This window comes from Pan paniscus, chromosome 13 (assembly GCF_029289425.2).
Source record: "Pan paniscus chromosome 13, NHGRI_mPanPan1-v2.0_pri, whole genome shotgun sequence".
Taxonomy (NCBI): domain Eukaryota; kingdom Metazoa; phylum Chordata; class Mammalia; order Primates; family Hominidae; genus Pan; species Pan paniscus.
Window position 1 is genome coordinate 77,380,289 of NC_073262.2, and position 24,657 is coordinate 77,404,945.

General features: G+C 45.9%; 1 long non-coding RNA gene across 1 annotated transcript in view; it reads left to right on the plus strand.

Moving 5' to 3' along the window:
* The first annotated feature begins 10,602 nt into the window (after positions 1-10,602).
* Positions 10,603-24,657, plus strand: part of LOC129397283 (uncharacterized) — a 47,991-nt gene continuing 33,936 nt past the window's right edge. The window contains exons 1-2 of the long non-coding RNA XR_008624544.2: positions 10,603-11,825; positions 13,042-14,092. This is a non-coding gene — a long non-coding RNA (uncharacterized LOC129397283). The remainder of the gene's footprint in view (positions 11,826-13,041; positions 14,093-24,657) is intronic.

The following is a 24,657-nucleotide window of genomic DNA, read 5'->3' on the forward strand; positions in this document are numbered from 1 at the left end:
CCCTCACTGCCCGGGGCTGGCTGGCTGCTCCAACTGCGGGTCCCGTCAAGCCCACGCCCACCCAGAACTCCAGCTGGCCTGCAAGCGCAGGGTGCAGCCCCGGTTCCCACTCGTGCCTCTCCCTCCACACCTCCCTGCAAGCCGAGGGAGCCGGCTCTGGCCTCAGCCAGCCCAGAGAAGGGCTCCCAGGGTGCAGCGGCAGGCTGAAGGGCTCCTCAAGCTCGGCCAGAATGGGCCCCAAGGCCGAGGAGGCACCGAGAGCAAGCGAGGGCTGCCAGCACGCTGTCATCTCTCAATATCATCCTCTTCCCCTCTGGATATTAGGAACAATGTCACGAGGGAGGTGTACACCTTCAGCGATATTGAGAGTACTATCATCCTCTCCCTCCCTTGATATTAGGAACAATATCACAGCGGGGGTGTACATCCCCTGCACTATTGGGAGTAATATCATCCTCTCTCCCCTTGGATATTAGGAACAATTTCACAGGAGGGGTATACAGCCTCTACGATATTGGGAGTAATATCATCCCATCATTCCTGGATATTAGGAACAATATCATAGGGTGGGTGAACCCCCACTGCGATATTAGGAGTAAGATCATCCTCTCACCCCCTGGATATTAGGAATAATATCCCAGGAATGTTGTACACCCCCTGTGATATTGGGAGTAATGTCACTTCCCCCCGCTTGGATATTTGAAACAATATCACAGAAGGGGTGTACACCCGCTGCGATATTGGGGGTGATATCATCCTCTCCCCCCCGGATATTAGGAACAATATCATAAGGGGGGTGTACACCTTCTGCAATATTAAAAATAATGTTATCTTCCCCCCTCCTTGTGGGGACAGTTTTTCTCCCATGCCCCCAGGCCTGGGCTCCTCCTTCATGCCACTGGGGCAGCGTGTGCCATTTTCCTGGAAGAACGCTTTTCATATTAGTAGAAACAGGCCTTGTTTGTGGAGGAGGAGGTTGCATGGGGCATGGGATTCCAAGTAGTATTTCAGGGCCCGGGTTTAAGTCTCAGCTCTGCCATGTCCTAGGGCTATGACCTTAGGCAAAGACTTCTGCGACTCAGTTACTCATCCGTAAAGTGAAGGTAACAAGACTACCTTCTGCATGGGGCAGTAAAGGTTAAAGGAAGTATTGCCTTAGATGCTTGGCCTTATCCCTGGCTAAACTTTGTTGGATTCAGAAGAGTGAAATATAAGACTTTGAAGAAATTGGGGCCAGGTGCGGTGGCTCACGCCTATAATCCTAGCATTTTGGGAAGCCAAGGCGGGTGGATCACTTGAGGCTAGGAGTTGGAGACCAGCCTGGCCAACATGGCCAAACCCCATCTTTACTAAAAATACAAAAATTAGCCAGGCGTGGTGGCTCGTGCCTGTAATCCCGACTACTCAGGAGGCTGAGTCAGGAGAATTGCTTGAACTCGGGAGGCAGAGGTGGCAGTGAGGTGAGATCAGCCTGGGTGACAGAGCAAGACTGTGCCAAAAAAAAAAGAGGGTGCTCATCACAGGCCTGGGCCTCTGTGAGAACTGGTTCTGAGGCATTTTTCAGCCATTAGAGGTCTGGTTTTCCCAGCCCTGTGAGTAATCTCTGTTTATCAGCCCCTCAGCTGCTGGTTTGGAGTTGGCGAGCTCTGGGGGTGGAAGAGCAGCCAGGCTCATAAGCCTCCGTTCCCTACTAGAAGTGGGTCTTGGCTATTTACTTCTCCCTACCTTAGGAGTGCCCTGATCCCCTTACACAGATTTAAATGTACAGCAGGTACTTGAATAATGTCATCTTGCTATAACGTTGATGAGAAAAAACTAATTGATTTCTGACGGGGGCCACTGTCTGTGTGGAGTTTGCATGTTCCCCTTGTCTGTGTGGGTTTTCTCTGTATACATCAGCTTCCTCCCACATCCCAAAGATGGACATGTCCACATGGTCCCCGCCTGAGTGTGTGTGTGGGTGTGTGCGAGTGTGCCCTGTGATGGGTTGGCATCTGGTCCAGGGCTGGTTCTCATCTTGCACCCTGAGCTGCTGGGATGGTGTCTTAGTCTGTGTTGCTATAAAGAAATGCCTGAGGCTGGGTAATTTATAAAGAAAGGGTTAATTGGCTCATGGTTCTGCAGACTGTACAAGAAGTGTGGTGGTGCCAGCTTCTGCTTCTGGTGAGGGCCTCAGGCGGCTTTCACTTATGGCGGAAGGGGAGCTGGTGTGTGCAGATCATGTGGAGAGAAAGCAAGTTGGGGAGGCATCAGGCTCTTTTTAAAAACCAGCCTTTGGTGGTGGGGGGTGGAATTATCGTGGGAACTAATAGAGTGAGAATTCACTCATTACCGTGCGGACAGCACCAAGCCATTCATGAGGGATCTACCACCATGACCAGACACCTCCCACCAGGCCCCACCTCCAGCACTGGGGATCAAATTCTAACATGAGATTTGGTGGGGACAAACCATAGCCAACCATACCTGCTGGGCTCTGCTGCCTGAGGCCCTTAACTGAAACAAGTGGTCAATAGTTCTCTTGTTTGTTTTTATTAATCTTTCTTAAATGGATGTGCAGCTCCCATTTATTTCAGTGTTTAATATTAGAAGTGTTTTGGTCTTTATTTAGAAGTTTGGTGATGTTTTTGTGACCAGAAATAGGCCATAGGAACTTAACTGTTGTTTACATCAATTAGCCTGTAGCAAAATTGGTTTTGTTATACAGTGGACAGTTGCAGTTTCCAAGAACCTATTGACAATGTTAAGTGCAGATTTACTATATATATATTTATTAATTTATTTTGTAATTGTTTTCAGCAGCAGCCTTTATCTAAAGCTCACTGGTCTACCATTGCCAGACACGGCATTGCTAGCCATATTTTTTCCACTTTATTCTTTTATCCACTTGGAATATGTTTATGTGATGAATCTTTGCTCTACTTCAAATTCTCTCCAGACATGACCTTTTTTGCACAGTCCAGCCATATCTTATTGCTTCATAATAGCACCGTGGACTCTTCCTTAAAGTGGGGGCTGTGTTGGAGCTTGTCACTGAGAAGGGCTGGGCTGGCAGGTCACCCAGCATCTCTCTACCCTACAATTTAGTAATTTGAAACAACATTTATCACCTCAGATTCTGTCAGTTAGGAGGCTGGGTCCCCAGCCAGGAGCCTGTCACAGGCTGCAGGGAAGGTGTCAGCTGGCATGTGGTCACCTCAGATACCACCAGGCAGGGCCCCTTTTTCTCACTGGCCTGGTTCCTGGGGGTATTTGGTCTCTCATGGGCTGTTGGCTGGAGCTGCCCAGGTCCTCGCTGCAAGGGCCTTTCCATAGGGCAGCTTGTGAGAACCAGGGGTCGGGAGTAGGGGCGAGAGACAGACAGAGAGAGAAAATTTCTATTTTCACAGTCTCTCACGACCTAATCTCACCTTTAGCAGACTCTGGGGGTTAGTCGCAAGTCAGTAAGACACAAGGAGGGGTCAGGCAAGGCCATGAGCTCATGAAGGCGGGATGCTTGGGGCCATCTTGGAGGTCGGCCCACCTTACCTCTCGGGGCTGGCCTTGTTTTCAAGCATGCTCTCCTGAGGTGCCAAGAGGGCTACTGGCAACTCCAGGCTGGGGCACCACAGCCCAGCACCCACAGCAACTCTGTCCCAAGGTGCCTCTCACTGGGCCTGCTTGAGTTCAGTGCTCATCCTGTGGTCAGGTGGAAGGAAGGTGCCAGTAGCCTGTGGTCCTCATTCATCCTGGAGTCTGAGGGAGGGCTATCCAGAAGCCGAGAGGATGGAACAAGTAAGGAGAGTTCTCAGAAGGAGAATCTCATTGCCAGGAGGGCCATGGGTTCCAGACAGGCAGAAACAACCCAGCCATTTCCACCAGGTTCCTGTCAGTCGGGCTGTTGTTTAGGACTGGCCTCTTTCTTACCCAGGCCTCTTCAAAATGCTCTTATTTTTCAGCTCCTAAATATCATGACCAAAACTTGTGACTGATTAAAATTGCATTTATGATGCAGTTTAATTTGCAATGTTAATTGTTTCTGCCCCATAACGTGGCATGCATTTATTCCAGTCATCATATGTATCCCTCAGTGAAGTTAGGTCACTTTTCTTGACATGTGGTAACTGCTGCTTGTGAACTGCACCCTCCCAAATACACATATACACACACAGCCTAGGCAACATAGTGAGACACCATCACTACACAAAATTTTTCAAAATATTAGCCAGGCATGGTGGCATGCACCTGAATTTGATTGAGAATTACCTGTGAAGTCCATTTCTCCTAAGTTTCCTAATGGCTGTATGATGCTATTTGCTACCTTTTGTTATTGGACATCTTTTTCCTGAGCAGCTGAAATCACCTTTGCAAAAACTATCATAGCAAGGGAAATCTGACATTCCCAGCTACTCAGGAGGCTGAGGATTGCTTTAGCCACGAGTTTGAGCCTGCAGTGAGCTGTGATTGCACCACTGCACTCCAGCCTGGGTGACAGAGCAAGACCCTGTTGCACACAACGCGTCACATGGATTGTGGGTGAATTCAGCCTGGTCTTTCTGCAACAGTTAGGCAGAGGCACCCCTGTTGCAGGAGGAAGGGGCATAACTTTCAGGTGGCCCCTTCAAATAGCTAACCACCTAGGGAACTTTCAGGAGTGGCCCTCAACTTTTTCTCTCTTCCTATCCTTTTGTTTTTAACCTAAAATCATTTAAAAATTCAGTGTAGTTTTTAGCTCAGTAATGACATTTATGTAGCTGTAAACCTTGTTCCTAGGCATGACATGATGACTCTTCGATGAAATGCTGTTCCAAGGAGGTAAAGGGCTGCAAACAGAGCTCTGCAGAGTTCACCTGGAGAGGTTTGTGGAAGTGGTCCGAGATGTGCTGTGAACTTGGATAAGCATATGCAGGTTCTCAGGAGGATATCCTACCAGTGGGGCCCAGCTGTACCTGGGCACAGTGGAGATATGGTTTATGCAGTTGATGAGTTCTGACGCTGCCAGAGGACAGCTATTGGATCATGGTTGCCTCAGCTTGAATTCAGTTGAGAATTGTCTGTGAAGCCCATTTTTCCTAAGTCTAAGCAGCTGAAATCACCTTTGCAAAAACTATAGTAGTAAGGGAAATCTGACATAACTGACTCCATCTTGCTCCTAGCAGGCTAAATTGCTTTTGCTCATTCTTGCACAGAGGCTATACTAGTACTTTCCTTGAATGGATCCCTTCCTTGTTCAAAAATTGAAACCATGTTTGTAAAGACTAACAGAAGGTCACAAGGTTAGCATTATGGGAGGGGCTTGAAATTTGCTAAAATATAGGCATAGTTAAACAATAACCTGCCATGGCTTCACTTGCTTTTCCATAATTTGCTTACTGCCCTGAGTCAAGTAAGCAGTCACAAGATTTATAACTTCCTCAATTATTCCTGTAGACAGCATTGCTATTGTGTAACCTAAAGAACTAGGGCCAGGCACAGTGGCTCATGCCTGTGATCCCAGCACTTTGGGAGGCTGAGGTGGGAGGATCACTTGAGGCCAAGAGTTTGAGACCAGCCTGGGCAACATGGCAAAACCCCATTGATATGGCTGATATTTGTCCCCACTCAAATCTCATCTTGAATTGTAGCTCCCATGTGTCATGGGAGGGACCCAGTGACAGGTAATTGAATCATGAGGGTGGGTTTTTCCTTTGTTTTCCTCATGATAGTGAATAAGTCTCCTGAGATCTAATGGTTTTATAAAGGAGAGCTCCCCTGTACATGCTCGCTTGCCTGCTGCCATGTAAGATATGCCTTTGCTTCTCCTTTGCTTTCCACTGTAATTGTGAGGCCTCCCCAGCCATGTGGAACTGTGAGTCAATGCATTAGTCTGTTTTCACGCTGATAAAGACATACACGAGACTGGGTAATTTACAAAAGAAAGAAGTTTGTGGGACTTACAGTTCCATGTGGCTGGGGAGGCCTCACAATCATGGTGGAAGGCAAAGAGGCGGAAGTCACATCTTACATGGATGGAAGCAGGCAAAGAGAGAGCTTGTGCAGAGAAACTCCCATTTTTAAAAGCATCAGATCTCATGAGACTTATTCACTATCACAAGAACAGCACAGGAAAGACCCACCCCCATGATTCAATTACCTCCCACTAGGTTCCTCCCATGACATGTGGGAATTGTGGGAGTTACAATTCAAGATGAGATTTGGGTGGGGACAGAGCCAAACCATATCATTCTGCCCCTGGGCCCTCCCAAATCTCATGTCTTCACATTTCAAAACCAATAATGCCCTCCCAACAGTCCCCCAAAGTCTCAACTCATTTTGGCATTAACTCAAAAGTTCACAGTCCAAAGACTCATCGGAGACAAGGCAAGTCCCTTCCGCCTATGAGCATGTAAAATCAAAAGCAAGTTAGTTACTTTCTAGATACAGTGGGGGTATAGGCATTGGGTAAATACAGCCATTCCAAATGGGAGAAATTGGTCAAAACAAAGGGGCTACAGGCCCCATGCAAGTCCAAAATCCAGTGGGGCAGTCAAATCTTAAAACTCCAAAATGATGTCCTTTGACTCCATGTCTCACATCCAGGTCACACTGATGTAAGAGGTGGGTTCCCATAGTCTTGGGCAGCTCCACCCCTGTGGCTTTGCAGGGTACAGCCCCTTCTGGCTGCTTTCATGGGCTGGCGTTGAGTATCTGTGGCTTTTCCAGGTGCACGGTGCAAGCTGTTAATGGATCTACCATTCTGGGGTCTGGAGGACAGTGGCCCCCTCTTCTAACAGCTCTACTAGGCAGTGTCCCAGTAGGGACTCTGTGTGGGGGCTCCCACTCCACATTTCCCTTCTGCACTGCCCTAGCAGAGGTTCTCCATGAGAGCCCTGCTCCTGCAGCAAACTTCTACCTGGGCATCCAGGTGTTTCCATATATCCTCTGAAATTTAGACGGAGGTTCCCAAACCTCAATTCTTGACTTCTGTGCACCTGCAGGCTCAACACCACATGGAAGCTGCCAAGGTACAAGCCTGTAGTCCCAGCTACTCGGGAGACTGAGGCAGAAGGATCACTTGAGCCCAGGAGGTGGAGGCTGCAGTGAACCATGATTGTGCCACTCTCTCTCTCTTACTGTGTTGCTCTCTGGGCAACAGAGTAAGACCTTGTCTCAAAAAAAAATAAAAATAAAAAAATTGTAGAACATATAAAATGTATATATTTTTTCTAAATTTTAAAGGCACAAAAACAATCCTTATATTGTTCTTGGGTTCATATTCATGCCTAGAAAAATATTTAAAATGGACTAAGCATGTCCATCAAGGCCCTGATCATTGCAAGGGATGCAGAGTGGAAGACAGGGGCGGGGCTGGGCCTGAGGATGTTTGGGACTGTACTTTTAGCTCTAGTCCTTGTTGTTTTTTTTCTTTAGTAAAATTGAAGCAAATATGATATAATGATAATAATTAATTTTAGGTGTACTGGAATAAGACTGTTTGTAATATTATTCTTTGTATTTCTTCTTACTCAGTAGAAACAAAAGGCTCACCAAGCACCCAGTACCTAGAAGTCAGCAGCCCATCCTAGCCTGCACTCCTGGGGTGTGGCCTGAGGTGTCCTGTGTCCAAAGGAGAAAGGGGCATTGTTATAACCTGGTGGGTGGGCTGGTGTGCCCTGGGAGCTTCCCATCTGAAATGCTGGTGAGGGGTTTGCACCCTGAAAGAGACTAGTTTCTTTTTCCTCTTTGTCACTAATGCATGTACCCTCTGTCTTGTGCAAATGCCCCACCCTGTGTCTTGTGCAGAGTTTGTATGGTCACACAGTGACATTTCTGGATTGTGCTGGATTGGATTTTGGCATGTGCTCAGAGGTCTTAGTTCTCATCTAGCCTTAGAGGGCCACTCTGTGCTTGGCAAGTCCTCAGTGGTTGAAAAACTCCTTACCTACAGCTAATTTGGGGCTTGTCTAGGTAGCTGGTGGAGACAGGTGGGGAAGCTTAGGGAACCTTGGAGTTTCTGTGGGGATTGACTCATTCTGCCCTGAGTACCATGGATAGACCTTTTCCTTCTGCTTTTTTTCTCTCTCTTTTCTAGCTGGGAAAACCCTTGGAAATACATTCTTGAGCCTCATTGTGTTGGGCTCAGAGGCTAAGAGGGAGACCCTGGATGGAGTGACAGGTGACTTAGAGGCCAACTGGCCAGCCTGTGGGCAGAGCAGATGGGAAGACAGGGGCAGAGATTCAGCCAGCCCTCTCTGGGGGTCTCAACTCCACTTCTGCCTCACAGATCTGCTGGTCACCTGACACCTCCAGTTCTCCTCACTCCTGCTGCTGGGGCAGAAAATGAGAACCCCAGATTGGGATTCCAGGTGCATTGTTTTGTACCCGTGGCTCTGGGGTGCTGCTGCTGTTGTCCTGTGTGGTGGGTGACTGTTGTGGCTGCCCTACAGGTCTAGCCATACAGGACGTTGCCTGGTTCCTGTGGAACAAGATGTTCTGACTTCCGAGTACTTGACATAGAAAATAAGCTTTAAAGCCTGGGCAACATGGAGAAACCTCATCTCTGAACCAAAAAAATACAAAAATTAGCTAGGCATGGTGGCACATATCTGTAGTCCCAGCTACTCAGGAGGCTGTAGTGGGAGGATCGCTTGAGCCTGGGAAGTTGAAGCTGCAATGAGATGAGATCATGCCACTGCACTCCAGCCTGTGTGACAGAGCCAGACTCTGTCTCAAAACAACAACAACAACAACAACAACAACAACAAAAATAAGCTTTGAAATATGACAGTGTCATGGTAAGAACTGCCTGAGCTGCTGATGTTGACAGTGATGATTCCCTCCACAAGCTTCTGTGAACTCAGAGGGTTCTGTTTCCTTCTTCAAATTCATTGAAATGAAGAAGTCATTTGCAAATTGAAAAAAAAGGTTATATTTCTTTTTTATTAATCAATTTAGTATTATTGGAAACTTACTATTTACTCATCTGTACATGAATCTGAATGTGAAGTCTATTTGACTAACTGTATTTTAAATTGCTCACTGCAAAGTAACTTTACGTTTGTTTTTAAAAATGGCTTTCACTAGTAATCATTATGTCAGGGGCTTTCGAACCAGAGCGACTCCATTTTGAGTGAGGGCTAGGAAAATGAGGCTGAGATTGGCTGGGCTGCATTCCCAGAAAATCAGGCATTCCTGGCCTCTGGATGTTTACAGTAAAGGGAACAGATTAATAATGTTTACTAAAACAGACCCAGACTTGGGAGTGTCCAGATATCCCGATATCTGGAGAACAAAGGCATTCTTAATTTTGCCTTAAAGATAATAATATTGATTCTTACAAAAGGTAGTAATTACGAAAATTAATCCTTTATCACAAACCCTCGTAGCAGAGCACATCTCCCCAAGATCTATTTTTATCCTATATATATAGCAGCACTGTACATAGGGTGCATGCGTTCCTCCTCTTACTTTCGGGAAGGCCCTACTCTGTCTAAGGAGTAGCTGTCCGTTCACCATTTTACTTTCTTAATAAACTTGCTTTTACTTTGCACTGCGGACTTGCTCTGAATTCTTTGTTGCTCGAGATCCAAGAACTCTCTCTTGAGGTCTGGATCCGGACCTCTGTGCTGTAACAATTACACAATATATGTGTTTAAATGTATATCATCATGTTGTATACCTTAAATATATACAATCGTTGTCAATTAAATGTTCTAAAATCAAAAAGTCTTCACATATATGAAACAATTAAAAAGTAAATACTTATTTTTCTTAAGATACAGATCTTTATTTTTTTGGAAGAAAATAAAAATCCCAAAGCAGATAATCTTATTTTAGTTATAGAAAATAATCTTATTTTAATTATAGAAAATAATTTAAATATATTTTGGTATTCGATGGTAAAAATATTGATATTTACTTAGTTGAATTAAAAAGTGAATATCTTTCTAGTAATTTCTTATCTTTCTTGGTCAACTGAGGTTATTATTTTTTTTTTTCTGAAAATATGTCAGGTTCATACAACTGAGGTTATTAAGAAAAATTATTCAGTGTTCCTGTGTAGCAGCTAAATTCATTATTTAATGCATTTTAAAGAAGCCTATTGCTTAAAAAATGCATAAAAAGCGATAGACTTCTTTAAAATGCATGGGTTGCAAAGGGCCCCAATATGAAAGTTCAGATTGAGCTAAATTGAAGATAATGTATTTGAATGTCTTATTATTTGGAAGTTATTATGATGGAATTGGTGGAAATGAAGGAAAATGTTGTCCTGGTGTTAACCTTTGTGGGAGGAAGCCTTGAGAACCATCCTCCCCCGCAGCAACAGGTGGGCGGTCCTGGAAAAGGCTGGTTTGGTGGTGGTGGTGGTGGTGTGTGTGTGCGTGTGTGTGTGTGTTTTGAGATGGAGTTTCGCTCTTGTTACCCAGGCTGGAATGCAATGGCGCCATCTCGGCTCACTGCAACCTCTACCTCTTGGGTTCAAGCGATTCTCCTGCCTCAGCCTCCGAAAGTAGCTGGAATTACAGGCGCCTGCCACCACACCCGGCTAAGTTTTGTATTTTTAGTAGAGACAGGGTTTCACCATGTTGGCCAGGCTGGTCTCGAATTCCTGACCTCAGGTTATCCACCTGCCTTGGCCTCCCAAAGTGCTAGGATTACAGGTGTGAGGCACCGCGCCCGGCCAGGGCTGGTCTTGTGTAGAGAGATCAGAGTGGTTCGGAAGCTTGACAGGAACAGGGATTTCTCCTTTCCTGGTGTTGTAATGACCTGAAAATCTGTCTTGTTCTTCAGTCTACCTTGTGCTCCACCCAAGGGTGTCGGGCATTTCCCAGGTTCACTGGCCTCCCGGTCTGTGCCTGCTGCTAGACTCCATCCGGGTTCCACTCACAGGTCTCCTCCCAGGGCTTTTCCCAACCACCCTGCCTCCTGCCTCATTATCCAAGGTGCCACAACCTATTTTACAGATTTCCTTGTTTATTTCCTCTCTGCCCTCTAATGCCATTTAAAAAATTTTATCATTTCTACTTCGTTTTATTATCTATTATGTAAAATAAAATATTTCCTGATTTTGATTTATCGTTATATCCCAAGGACCAAGAATGGCGCCGGGTACGGAGAACACTCAGCATCCTTCCATTTGTGGAAGGAATAAATATTTGTGTATCTATGTAGATCTGTTTTCCCACTTGCTTTGTGATCTGTGTATTTAAAGAGGGGGCAGCTTCTTCACAAGGCATTCTTTCTGGAAACAGAAATGCAATTCTTCTTAAGGAAAAGTGGATCATTAAGATTTCTGAACTAGTTTTGCAACTATATAGAGAAATGTTGGAGTAAAAGTTAATTCCAATGTTAAAATTCTATTCTGTAATTATCATAAAAACATAGACTTTTAAGAGCGTTATTTCTGGATCACACAGTTCCACCAGCACTCTCCCTAGTAGACAGCCTCAGAGGGGCTCAGAGCAGTCGGTGATATGCCGGGGACACCCGAGTCCCAGCCAGGAAGTGCCCAGGGAGGAATGAACCAGACCTATGGGAAGGAACAAGTGAGTCCTGCCAATGCAACCCCTGTCCTCCCTTTAAAAAAAAATGACAATTAAGCTTAATGAAGGTATTTGCAATTGAACCATGGATCTAAAAAGGTAAAAGTGGGGGAAAGTTAAGAGTTTCTAATTATAAGCATCATCTTCCTGAAACTCTCACTTTTACCCTTAAATCAGAAAAGACACGTGGCTCTTAACCTCCTATGTACTTGTGTTGCAGGTGGAGTCTTTGGTGGCTGTTCACCCTTCCACAGTAAACACGCTTGGGAAGCAACTTTGCCAAAAGCCTTCGGACAGTCCAGCGTCAACACCGCAAGCCAAGTGGTAAGGCCCGCGGGGACAGAACCGTCGGACCCTGGTGGCGAATCTGGGATGGATGAATTCGTTGCTGTTGGGGCGGGCGGTGTTGGCAGGAGCGCTAGATTTGCTCGGGTTGGAGTGTGAGATGTTCCCTTCCGCCGAAGGAGCCCATGCAGACAGGGCTAGATGTACCTTCTGCAGCTTCTGCAGCGACTTGAGGCGCGTCGCTGCTAGAGGGTCCTGGTGCCCTCGGCGTGCGTGAGGTGCTGTGTGTCCCTCCCCACCCCCCGTACAATCCTCCCCGTAACTGGGCAGTGGAATCGGTGGGCACTGGAAGGACCCGACGCAGGTGATGGGATGCAGCGCTTCCAGGTGGTGACCCCGGCTGGACGTGCGTGGGTGCGAACTGCCACCCGGGCTGGGGCCAGCTTGCTGCGCCGCTACCTCCTCAAGCCCTCCCAGCCCGGAGCTGAGTCTGACGAGGATTTCTTACGCGTTCAAGCGAGTGTGGAGCGGCGAGGCAGTGCACTTGCCCCATAGCTCCCGCGCTGGGAAACCCGGAGGGGAGGGGCTGTGGCGGGCAGGCGCCCCGGGCAGTAGGTCTGTGCTTCTTCGTTGGTCCCATTACACGGGAAGGGCAAGGTGACGCCACTCAGCCACGCGGGCCTCGCATTGGTGCCTTCCCTTCCCTAGCCAGGACGCGGCTATTAAACGCTGCTTTTAGCCGATTGTATTTCCTGTCTTTGAATCCGTTTTCTTTCTCCTCTCTGGTTGGTTGGTTCTAGCTCTAAGCCCATCAAAGACTTTAAGGAGCCTACACAGAGTGCTGCAGCCTCCCTTTGTCAGAATTGGGGCCCCTAGGAGCTGAGTGCGGCAGGTTTCGCCTGTTCCTGGAGCTCGTAGTCAGGGTCGCTAGTGCACTGCCACTCTGAGGACTGGACGGAGTTCCAGACCTGCCTCCGGGGACCTCCTGCGTGAGGGCGGAGGCTCTTTCATGACCGTGAGATGCTCCGGGCCTTCCTGGTCAGCATGAGCTGCAGCCTCCGCGCTGGGGCCTCCTGCCAAGTCCCGGGCTTTGGTGACTTAAGTGCCTTTTGCAGTCTCACCACCCAGGGAAAATTTATAGCGGTGTGGATTGAATTTTTGTTTTAAGTCTGATTGTGTTCTTTAATCTTGCTAAGGGAATCGCTAAGGGTAGCCATTAAATTATTTTGTGTCGTTTAATTTGATTTTCCCATAGGTACCCAATAGGACAGCTTAGGATGAGAGCACTCTTTAAAAACAAACAACTGGCTGGGCGCGGTGGCTCACGCCTGTAGTCCCAGCACTTTGGGAGGCCAAGGCGGGTGGATCGCCCGAGATCAGGAGTTCCAGACCAGCCTGGAACAACATATAGTGAAACCCCGTCTCTACTAAAAAATACAAAAATTAGCTGGGCTTGGTGGCGCATGCCTGTAGTCCCAGCTACTTGGGACACTGAGGCAGGAGAATCGCTTGAACCCGGGAGGTGGAGATTGCAGTAAGCCAAGATAGTGCCACTCTACTCCAGCCTGGGCAACAGAGCGAGATTCCGTCTCTCAAAAAAAAAACAACAACAACAACAACAATAAAACCCTTTTAGATACAAAAGTCCAAATTTTTAGAAGTATACCTATTTCAATTGTGACTCAAAACCAACAAGCCTTTTCATGGCTTAAAACCAAGAAGCCTTTTATCACTTAACCATGGGCTCAAGAAGTGCCTCCAAGAGAGGGTGCAAAAGCACACTGTCCGCCTTGGCATCCAAATTGCTCCGAATATCCTAAGAACGGCCAGACCTTTTTAAAAACAAGGCAATGAAGTTGAGACAATTAAGACAAACTCCCCTAAGAGCTGGCACAGTGGGACAAAGAGATACTTTGGTTCTGGACTCCTAGCCAGTTGGCTAGCCGCCTGAAGCAAGCCTGACAACGTGCGACTTCTGCTGGCAAAGACCACAGAGAATATCCTCACTGGTTCCCGAGCTAAGCTCTCAAGACATAAAACAAGATGAAGGCCAAATCTTATGATTTCCCTCCTTATGACAAACTACACAAAAGACAGAGACAAGGAAAACAAGGACCATTCCTGGGAGGCTGTGATCTATAACCAATGGGTACTCAGAACCAAATTCACAAGAGTCACAATTTGAAGAATTAATTCTTATAAATGTTTTCTCCTACCAATCTGAATTGGAAAGGAAAAGACGACGAACAATGTTCACCTCCCTTTCTCGACTGGCCACTACAGACAGAGATCTAAGAGCTGACTGGGTAAGATTTCCTACTTTCTACCATCTTTTGTCAGTCTTCCCAGTCCCATCTCCAAGCTGCAGAGCTAGTGGGCATCCCTGCCTTTTAGGGTCCCTCCCTTGTCACCAGAAACTGTAAGGGAGGCAGAACTGCACCTCCATCCCCTTGGGGTCCTGGCTGGACTCAAGAATTAAATTGATATAAGATAGATCAACAGGAGAAAAACATACAAATTCACTTAATACAAGTTTTATGTGGCACAGGAGCCCTCATACGGAAATGAAATCCCAAAGAAGCCGTTAGAATCTGTTACTTATGTACTGAATTGGACAAAGCATAGTAAGTTGTGAAAATGAGGAAAGACAAAGGGACTTGGGCTAGGGAGCTAATTGGGTAGAGTGTGTTCAGGAAGATGGTATAACAAGGTTTGTTTGTAAAGAATTTCTCCAGCCTCAGTTTTCCGTCCTTGATGATAGGAAGGTTGCGTCTGGCAGCAGAATCTTTGTCTGGGGGGAGCTGCTGTGCAAACCACCCCCTACTGAATTTCTCCTCTCCCGCTTTCTTATTGCAGGTAGTGCTCCCTTCACGCCCAGCTGTCCTGTAGAATGGCAGCTTAAATGTGAACAAAAGCTATACCCCCTTCCTTTGATGCCTTTAGTCCAACTAAAAGAGGCCGCAAGTTTCCAAATGAACTTTGCATTACAAACATGAAGATGTGAAAGTGAACAGAGGGAAGATGAGGGCAGGCCAACCCCAAGGGCCAAGGCTGCTGCTTATCTTCTCCTGAAGCCCCTTCCTCTCCTGACCTCTATGGAGAAGCCCCCCTAAAGTTCCTTTCTCTACCCCCAGGGCTAGGTTACAGCTACCTCCTAGGTAGACAGTGGGAGACTACAGAACCACAGGCCCCTCCAAATACCCTTGGCCTTGACAGGACTGCGACTGCCTGCCCACTGTCACTCCACCTGAAGTCGGGGATCACCCCCGTCTTCCCTCTGGGTTCCATGTCCTGCCCTGTTCCCGTTCTTGCCGCATCAGCACTGTTCCTTAGTTGACAAAAACCTCCCTATGCTTCTGGACACCTCCTGCCCCCAGTTAAGCCAGGATAAGCTCTGCCCAACTCTGGCCTCGTGAAAATGTCTATTACTCCCCAGACCGCACTCAGCACAAGCACGAACCTTCCCGTTTATTCCCACAAGTGCTGTGCCTGCTGGTGGAAGCATTTCTCTCCCTTTCTCAGACAGTTTAGGGCAGAACCATCCTTGCACAATCTCCTTCTAGTCTCCATTTTGGTTGTATCTTACAAAATCATAGCTCAGCTTCTTTTTTATTTAACATTAAAGCGGAAGAGTAAGTCTGGTGTCACTTTACACATCCTCGGGGCAGGGAGAGTTGTTGGGTCCCCTTCTGTCACTAGGAGCATGGAATCCCCAGAAAGGTGACCTGCTATCAAACCTGGACAAAATTACCTTGAGGAAAAAGATAAAATAGACTTAATTTTCCAGACAGATAAGGATAAAAATTTTTCCAACTGGCAACAAGATTACCAATGAACCCTTCTCTCAGAAACTATGTAAGGAAGACAAATTAGAGAAACAAATTTGCTACTCGTCTGTCCAAATATACGTTGCACTCTGTACAAACCTCACCATGGAAGAAATCAAGTGTGTGAAAGCCTGCAGTGCCAGCCAATCTGAGACAGGAGGGCCCTGGGGCCTGGACATATCTCAGCTCTAATTTTTAAAGAAAACATGTAGGGTTTTTTTTTCTGATCAATAAGCTCTGAAAGTTTTTTCTGATGTAACTTTTCCCCCTTTAACAGTTTTATTGAGATATAATTCACGTACCATACATTTTAAAATATACAACTCAATCGTTTTTAGCATCCATCACAAAATCAACTTCAGAACATTTTCACCCCAACCCTTCACATTTCTGTATCCTTTAGCTATCACCAACAACATTCCCAAGCCTAGATAACCAATAGTCTCCTTGCCACTTTGATATATTTGCCTATTCTGGACATCCTACATAAAGGGAATTACACAATATGTGGCCTTTCGTGTCTGCCTTTTTTCACTTAGGATAATATTTTCAGAGTTCAGCCATGTTGTAGCATGGATCAACACTTCATTCGTTTTCATGGCTGAATAATATTTCACTGTACAGTGTTATGAGTTGAATTTTGTCCCCAAGAAATTCATATGTTGATGTCCTAACCTCCAGCACCTCAAAATGTGGCCTTATTTGATGACGGGACCTTTCAAGATAATCATGCTAAAATGAGGTAAGTAGGACAGGTCCTAATCCAGTAACTGGTGTCCTTATAGAGAGGGAAAATTTCAACACAGTGGTGCATACAGGGAGACAGCTGTTCGAACACAAAGACAGAGATTTATAAGCCAAAGAAAGAGGGCTGGAACAGAGGAACCAACCACCCTGACGCCTTGACCTCACCTCAGACTTCCAGCCTCCAGGGCTGTGAGACAACACATTTCTGTTGTTTAGGTTGTTGTACACTTTGTTACAGCAGCCCTAGCAAACTAGTACATATGGGTACACCACATTTTGTTTCCCTGTCTATCACTTAGACTTTTGGCTCATTTCCATTTTTTTGGCTATTACGAGTAATGCTGCTCTGAGCATCCACACACAGGTGTTTGTTTTCATTTCTCCTGGGTATGTACATAGGAGTGGAATGGCCGGGTCAAATGGTAACTCTGTTGAACTGTTTGTGGACTGCCAAACTCTTTTCCAGTGTGGCACTGCCCTTTCACATTCCCTGCAGGAATATATGAGGGTTCTCATTTCTCCACATTCTTGTTGACACTTGTTACGATCCTTCTTTTTTACTGTAGCCATCTTAGTGGGCGACGGTGGTGTCTCACTGTGGTTTTGATTTGTGTTTCCCTGAAATGATATTGAGCATCTTTTCATGTGCTTATTGGCTGTTTGTACATTCTTTGGAGATTAAATTTTTTAATCCAAAGGTTCTGGGTAATCCAGGCCCTGTGCATCTCTGCAGACACATGTTGGCTATGCCACCCTTCCCCTCACTCTGATTCCAGTTATCTGACTTTCTTTGGTCTTTGGAGGCAAGTTCTGTACATCTTACTATATCAGGACCCTTATACTCTCAAGTCACTTGAACAAAGACAATTCTCTTCCTCATCTTTGCCCTGTTAACCTCAACTCATTTTTCAGAGTTCAGTACAAGCATCACTGCCTCAGGTAAGCCTCCTTCGGCTACCCCAGCCAAGGGTCCATCAATTGGCTGAGCTCACAGAGAGCCCCATATCAGGTAAATGTGTTCAGTCTAGAAAATGGCCTAATCGCCCCACCCAAATAAGTCCTCAGTTCCACTAGGTACAGCTTTATCACCAAATTTTAATCTTTTCACTAGGCTAGGTAATCATACAACTTTAGAACTGAGTTAACTCTTTCAAGTAGGAAGATGAATATCCCTACCTTTCACTTAGATTTTCTGAACTAAAATAAAAATTACACTATAATTTATCTTGGTATGAATTGGTTATTTTCTGAAGTTTCATTTGGGCATTTAACAATCAAACTCATATCTGAGCTAGAATCCTTTGAAGTATCCAGATTAGGGTTGGGGCACTTTAAAGTTTGAGAAAGAAATAACGTTTAAGAGTGACCAGGCACAGTGGCTTATGCCTGTAATCCCGGCACTTTGGGAGGCTGAGGCGGGTAGATCACCTGAGGTCGGGAGTTCAATACCAGCCCGACCAGCATGGGGAAACCCCGTCTCTACTAAAAATACAAAGTTAGCCGGGTGTGGTGGCACATGCCTGTAACCTCTGCTACTTGGGAGGCTGAGGCAGGAGAATCGCTTGAACCCAGGAGGTGGAGGTTGCAGTGAGCTGAGATCATGCTGTTGCACTCTAGCCTGAGCAACAAGAGCGAAACTCCGTCTCAAAAAAAAAAGAAAGAAAAGAAAAAGAAATAAAGTTTAAGAATATCAAGAATAAAGTAAGGCATTATGTTCATTTTCTTAGAAAGCCACTAAGCCAATATAAGAGAAGCACCATCTGCTGTGAATTGAATCACCTCTCTAGACCCAAGGCAGCCTTCCATGTCAAACACATGCCCAGCTACAAATGACAAAGGGTGCCATGTCTTCAGGGAAAAAAAGATTTAGACCAAGACCAAGAAACCTTTTTTTTTTGAGACGGATTCTCACTCTGTCGCCCAGGCTGGAGTGCAGTGGCGCGATCTTGGCTCACTGCAACCTTCACCTCCCAGGTTCAAGTGATTCTCCTGCCCCAGCCTCCCAAGTAGCTGGGACTACAGGTGCGCACCGTCATGCCCAGCTAATTTTTGTATTTTTAGTAGAGCGGGGTTTCATCATGTTGGCCAGGATGGTCTTGATCTGTTGACCTCATGACCCGTCTGCCTCAGCCTCCCAAAGTGCTAGGATTACAGGCATGAGTCCCTGTCCCCGGCCTAGACCAAGAAACCTTAAGTGTTTCCCACTAAAGGGAGAACAGAAGCCCAACCAATTTTATGATTACATTTGGTTTGCTTTCCTTGTCATCCCTCCATTTTGTGCCAGGGGAGCTGTATGGTTTCTTTGCTCCATCAGCTTGGCAACACCCTAAAAACTTCTGGGACAAATAAGTCACTTGACACTGGAAAAGAAAAGGGCACCTGGTTTTAGATTTGTTTTGTATGAAAAGGCAGATAATGGTGCCTTATTATCCTGGGGAAGGAATTACTGTCCTTCCCCAGTTAATAGTCATGCAGGCAAACAATTGTCAGCTGATTTATTTAATAAAATGACACAAATGATTTGAACATAAGGAGCTGAAGTTGGCCAGAAAATGTGGGATCAGAGCAGAGAAGACCTTGAATGCAACCAGGAAGAACTGGTATCAGGCAGTGATTCTCTCCCACAAGGAATGAGGTGGAGTCACACGATTACCTAAGAGCTTCAAAGTGGAATGGGCTTTGCTGTTTCCCCAGATGTTGGGGGATTTTGGTGAATGTCAATGTTCAGGATAGAAGAGATTGACACTGACACTACTGCAGGGGTTCAGATATGAAGCAGTGACAATGTAGGCCAGTACAGGTAGCCATGGGAATGACGAGGAGAAGGCAGATTTGAAAAATAGGAAGTAGGCTCAGAAAAAAGTGGACTAGCATAAATAAAGGAGATGAAGGGGGCTTCCAGAAGTTAATGACAATGTTAAATCAAGCAAAAGGATTTCTATCTAAGGAGGATTACCTCTCAGTGTAGCATGTCCCTCGTCTATGTTTACGCCACCCCAATTAGATTGCAGCAGAGAACAGAGCCTAGCACTCTTCCATTTTCTTTATATCTGGAACATCTACCCATAGAATGGGCTGGTGAACAACAGGGGCTCAATTACTGGTTGACCAATTCCCTTGTGCTTGGGCAGAGACTGTTGTCTCTTCAATTTAATGAACATTGACTTTGTGTCCACTGAGTGATTGGTGCTCTGCAGAAATTAGGAGAAAATCCATGCCATAGAAAACAGCTTATGGGTTAATGCAACTGTGAGGACAGGGAATTTTTGTGTATTAGACAAATAAGTCACTAAAATACAAGACAAAATAAGACCAGTGCTTTGCTGGCCCAAGAGAGAAACTTAGACCTGTGAAGGTGAGGGATTCAGCATGAGTTTATGAATTTGGATGAGCTGAAACAAGTCTTGGAGGTTAAAGGTGGGAGTAGGGAGAGGCATCTCAGAAACAGAAGCAAAAGCAATGAAAGGGATGTGTTGACTGCAGCTGAGAGGTTCGCATTAGCACTGTGAGTAGAGAAGCCTACCCAACGTAGCCACACTCTTGACAGGTATGCTATAGCCAAGCATTTAGAACCTTTATTAGATTTTAATCATGATGCTTTTATTGGATATGCTATCACCATTAAAATTATTTTGTGTTGGAAAAATGAACTACAAATGGGATCAGAGACTTGCAAAAGTAAGACAGTGGCCCAACCATGAGCTCAGTCTGCAGTCAAGTGACACAGGTGAATGCCTAATGTGGCCTTGGAACCATCCTCCAGGACTCTCAGGCATATAGAGTGGGATAAAGAGCAGCGGGCCAAAACAAATGCATACAGACACATGCTTTCTGTACTTGAATAACAAGTCACACAGGCCAAAAGAGGACCCTACCCTCAGCAATCACCACACCAGACCCACACCTAGTTTGTGCCTGTAAAAAAAGAAAGAGTTTTTATTTATCCCAGCTTCAGGGATAGAAGGATGTGTTGCTATTTTCATTAGATATATAAAATTGACAATAACACTCCAGTGTTAAAGAAAACACCTAGTTATTGTGTGCTCAAAATTTATACAAGTCAGTTGATGCTTCTCTAATCTTACTTTATTGAATTTAAAATAAGGCTAAAACAACATTAATCCTAGAGTTGAATTAGATATAAGAACATTTATCTTCTGTTCTCAAGGTTTAAAAAGTTGCAAAGACCCAGATTCTTCACATTTCACTTTTATAGATATTTGTTGAGAATAGTCTTATAGAAAATTCTGAAAAAATGTCATTATTCCATCATTCTAACCTAATGATTATTTCAATACTTTTTTTAAGTCTATGAATGCATGAATGTGACAATCAATTCTAGCCATTAAGGTAAATAAATAAATAATTTTCTAAAAATGCAAATATTTTATAAGTATAGTTTAAATTTTGATAATTCAGCTTTACTTAGATCATCATACCTTTTTATTCTAAGAGGCACCATGTGACCATTACTAGAACAGGGACAGCAAAACTGGATTATAAACTGATACTAATTTTGTACAAAAGGATTATGAAAATCTTCAAAAAGATCATTGTATTATGATAATTTCCCCAAATGTTGCAGATTTGAGAGCTTTCTCCCTCCTCAATAGTAGAGAGAAATAGGAAGTAGAAAAAATGGGAGGTAGCCTCTGCCCCCCCATCATGTCCTGACTTCGAACTGCACAGACAAATAGCGTTATTGAGTGGGAACCTGAGCTCCTCTTGCACATACCTGACATGCCCCAGGACCCCTCATAGGCCCATGGCACCATCCTCTCCCTGGCCGGCCAGCCAGCCTCCCTCTACCAGGTCTCCCGTGTATGCAATCCTAATGCCCTTTTTGTTTTGTTCCCCGCCCCCCTCCATCTTTCTTGAAGTGTGATTGACAAACAATTTTACATATTTAAGATGTGCAACGTGATGATTTGGTACACTGCAATCACAGTAATTAATATATCCATCTCCTCATGTAGTCATCCTTTGTGTGCATGTGAGGACACTTAAGATCTACACTCTTCCCAAATTTCAAGTATCTGATTCAGTATGATTAACTATAGTCATCATGCTGTACATTAGATCCCAGCATGCATTCATCTAGTAACTGAAGGTTTGTACCCTTTGACTAATATCTTTGATTTCCCCTGTGCTTCCCAATCCCTGGTAACTACTATTCTATTCTCTGTTTCTGTGAGGTCTACATTTTTAGATGCCACAGATAAGTGAGATCATGCAGATTTTTCTTTCTCTGTCTGGCTTATTTTACTAAGAGTAATATCCTCCAGGTTCATCCATGTTGTCACAAATGACAGGATTCTTTTTTTTTTTTTTTTTGAGACTGAGTCTTGCTCTGTCACTCAGGCTGGAGTGCAGGGTCTCCATCTTGGCTCACTGCAACTTCCATCTCCCGAGTTCAAGTGATTCTCCTGCCTCAGCCTCCCAAGTAGCTGAGATTACAGGCATGCGCCACCACACCTGGCTAATTTTTGTATTTTTAGTGGAGATGAGGTTTGGCCAGGCTTGGACTTCAGGTGATCCGCCCACCTCAGCCACCCAAAGTGCTGGGATTACAGGTGTGAGCCACCACATCCAGCCAGGATTCCTTCTTAAGGCTAAATAATATTCGTGTGTGTGTGTTTGTGTGTGTGTGTGCATACGCATCACATTTTCTTTACCCATTTACCCACAATAGGCACTAGGTTGACTCCATATCTTGGTTATTGGGAATAATGCTGCAATGAATATGAGTGCAGACAGCTCTTTGAAATGCTGATTCATTTACTTTGGTGCTTATTTTACTGAGCATAATGTCCTCCAGGTTCATCCATGTTGTCACAAATGACAGGATTACAGGCTTGCGCCACCATGCCCAGCTAGTTACAGGCTTGCACCACCACAGCCAGATAATTTTTTGTATTTTTAGTAGAGATGGGGTTTCAGTATGTTGGCTAGGCTGATCTCAAACAGCTGACCTCAGGTGATCCACCCGTCTCAGCCTCCCAAAGTGCTGGGATTACAGGCATGAGCCATTGTGCCCGGCCAGGATTCCTTCTTAAGGCTAAATAATATTCCTCTGTGTGTGTGTGTGTGTGTATGTGTGTGTGTGTGTGTGCGCACCCACACAGTGTGAGGCAGTGTGAGGAGTGGGAAGAGGAGGGTGTGCTAATGTGATTCCAGATCACATCAATCCCAGGAGCCAGGAGATGGAGCAGGCCGAGGGAGGCGAGGTGGGAGGTGGAGAGAGGATGTGGAAACCATGGAGGACCTTCCCATCTACAGTGTACAGGGGTTCCGCTTCTCCACATCCTCGCCAACCCTTGCTAGATCTTGACTGTTTGAGAACAGCCATTCTAACAGGTGGGCCTACATCCCATTCTGCATTGGCCTCTAGCCCTTCCATCCAGTCCCCTCGGAATCACTCCCTTTCTCCAGTTCTTTTCACTATACTTTTCTGGCTTCTTGCCTCAGCTAGAACACGCCTGAGAAATGAACAGCTTGAAGAGCTCCCATTCAATTAAAAGGCCCTTCCTGTAACCTTATACTCCATGCTCACTCTTGCCTGAACTCTCACTGCCTGTCTCACTCAAGAACTCCTGACTGGGCACAGTTGCTCATTCCTGTAATTCCCTCATTTTGGGAGGCTGAGGCGGGAGGATTGCTTGAGCCCAGGAGGTTGAGGTTGCAGTTAGCTGTGATCCACCACGGCACTCCAACCTAGGCAACAAGACCCTGTCTCAAGAAAAAATAAAGAGCTCCTTGTCTTCATTTTCTCACTCCCCATTTCCTCTTTAACACAGAGCCACCTGGCTTCTGCCCTGCATGTCACCAAACCCCTTTAGCTGAAGCTGATGACTTTGGCCAGTGACTCCTGTGCAACAGACCTTGAGCCCCCCTTTCAGTGCTTAGTGACAGCGCTCTCAGATGATACAGTTGACAGGGTCCTCCATGGTTTCCACATCCCCTCTTTCCCCCTCCCACTCCTCCTCCCTCGGCCTGCTCCATCTCCTGGCTCCTGGGATTGATGTGATCAGGAATCACATTAGCACATCCTCCTCTTCCCACTCCTCACACTACCTTAGCAGTCACCTCAAGCCAAGACTGTAGATCAAAATATTTACCTCCTTCCCAGGCCTGTCCTCTGAGTTCTAGATGCCTGGGGACCAGAACCTGGATGTCGCATGAGAATTTTACATTAAATATGATCAGCCCTTAACTAATCACTGATTTCCCATTCCACAAACACCTGCTCTTCCCGACCTGCCTTCGCAAAGAATCACATGCTGGGTCCCCTGACTGGACCCTCCTGGTCATCTCGGCACCTGCCTCCTCTTCCCCATCCAGCAACCAATCCACACCCTCCTCCTGGACATCTCTCAAGTCTGTGCTCTGCTCAACACAAACTCTGCTTTGGGCTCAGTTCAGCTCTCTCACTGGCTCTCACCTGGCTTGTTTAGAACCCTCAATGACTGTCCCTGCCTGCAGACCTACCCTCTCAGCTCACCTCTCATGTGGCCATCCATGCATCTGGTCCCATCTTTGCTAATATCCTTCTGTGGATTCTCACTGCTTCCAGGTAAAGCAGGGCTTCCGGGACATGACACCCAAGGACCTCCCGACCTGCTCCCTTGTCTCCTACCCTATGTGCTCCCCAAAAATCTTCAGTGTCCCCAACATACCCTGCATCACACTATGCAGACACACACCACACAGACATGCCCCACCCCTCCCCACGGCACTCTCTGCCTGAAACATCCTCCCTCTGCCTCCTTCCCCAGGGCCTCTGCCTATGGTCTTGCAGGTCATGCACCCCACCTCTGGGTGGACCATGGGCATGTAGTATGATGTAGTATGATGTTGATGTTGTGGTACCCCTTGCATGTGCATGACCTCAAGAACTCTGTGACAGCCCACACTCCCCTTGGTGCCCAAACTCCTGGTCATCCTTCAAGAATAATACTTCTCAAGGGTGGTCTGAGGACCCCAGCAAGAGAACTATGTAAGGTGCCTTCTAAAAACAGTGCTTCCTGCCAGGCACATTGGCTCACACCTGTAATCTCAGCACTTTGGGATGCCAAGATGGGAGGGTTGCTTGAGCCCAGGAGTTCAAGACCAGCCTGGGCAACATAGTGAGACCCAGTCTCTCCAAAAAAAAAAAAGAAACAAAACAAACCCGTGTTTCTGGACCCACAGAATCAGAATAGTTGATGAATGAATGAAAAGGCAGGAAGAAAACAGCCGTGGTGTTGTTTGTGATCATGGGTGCTGAAAATCTCCATGTCCTCATGTAATCATTATGA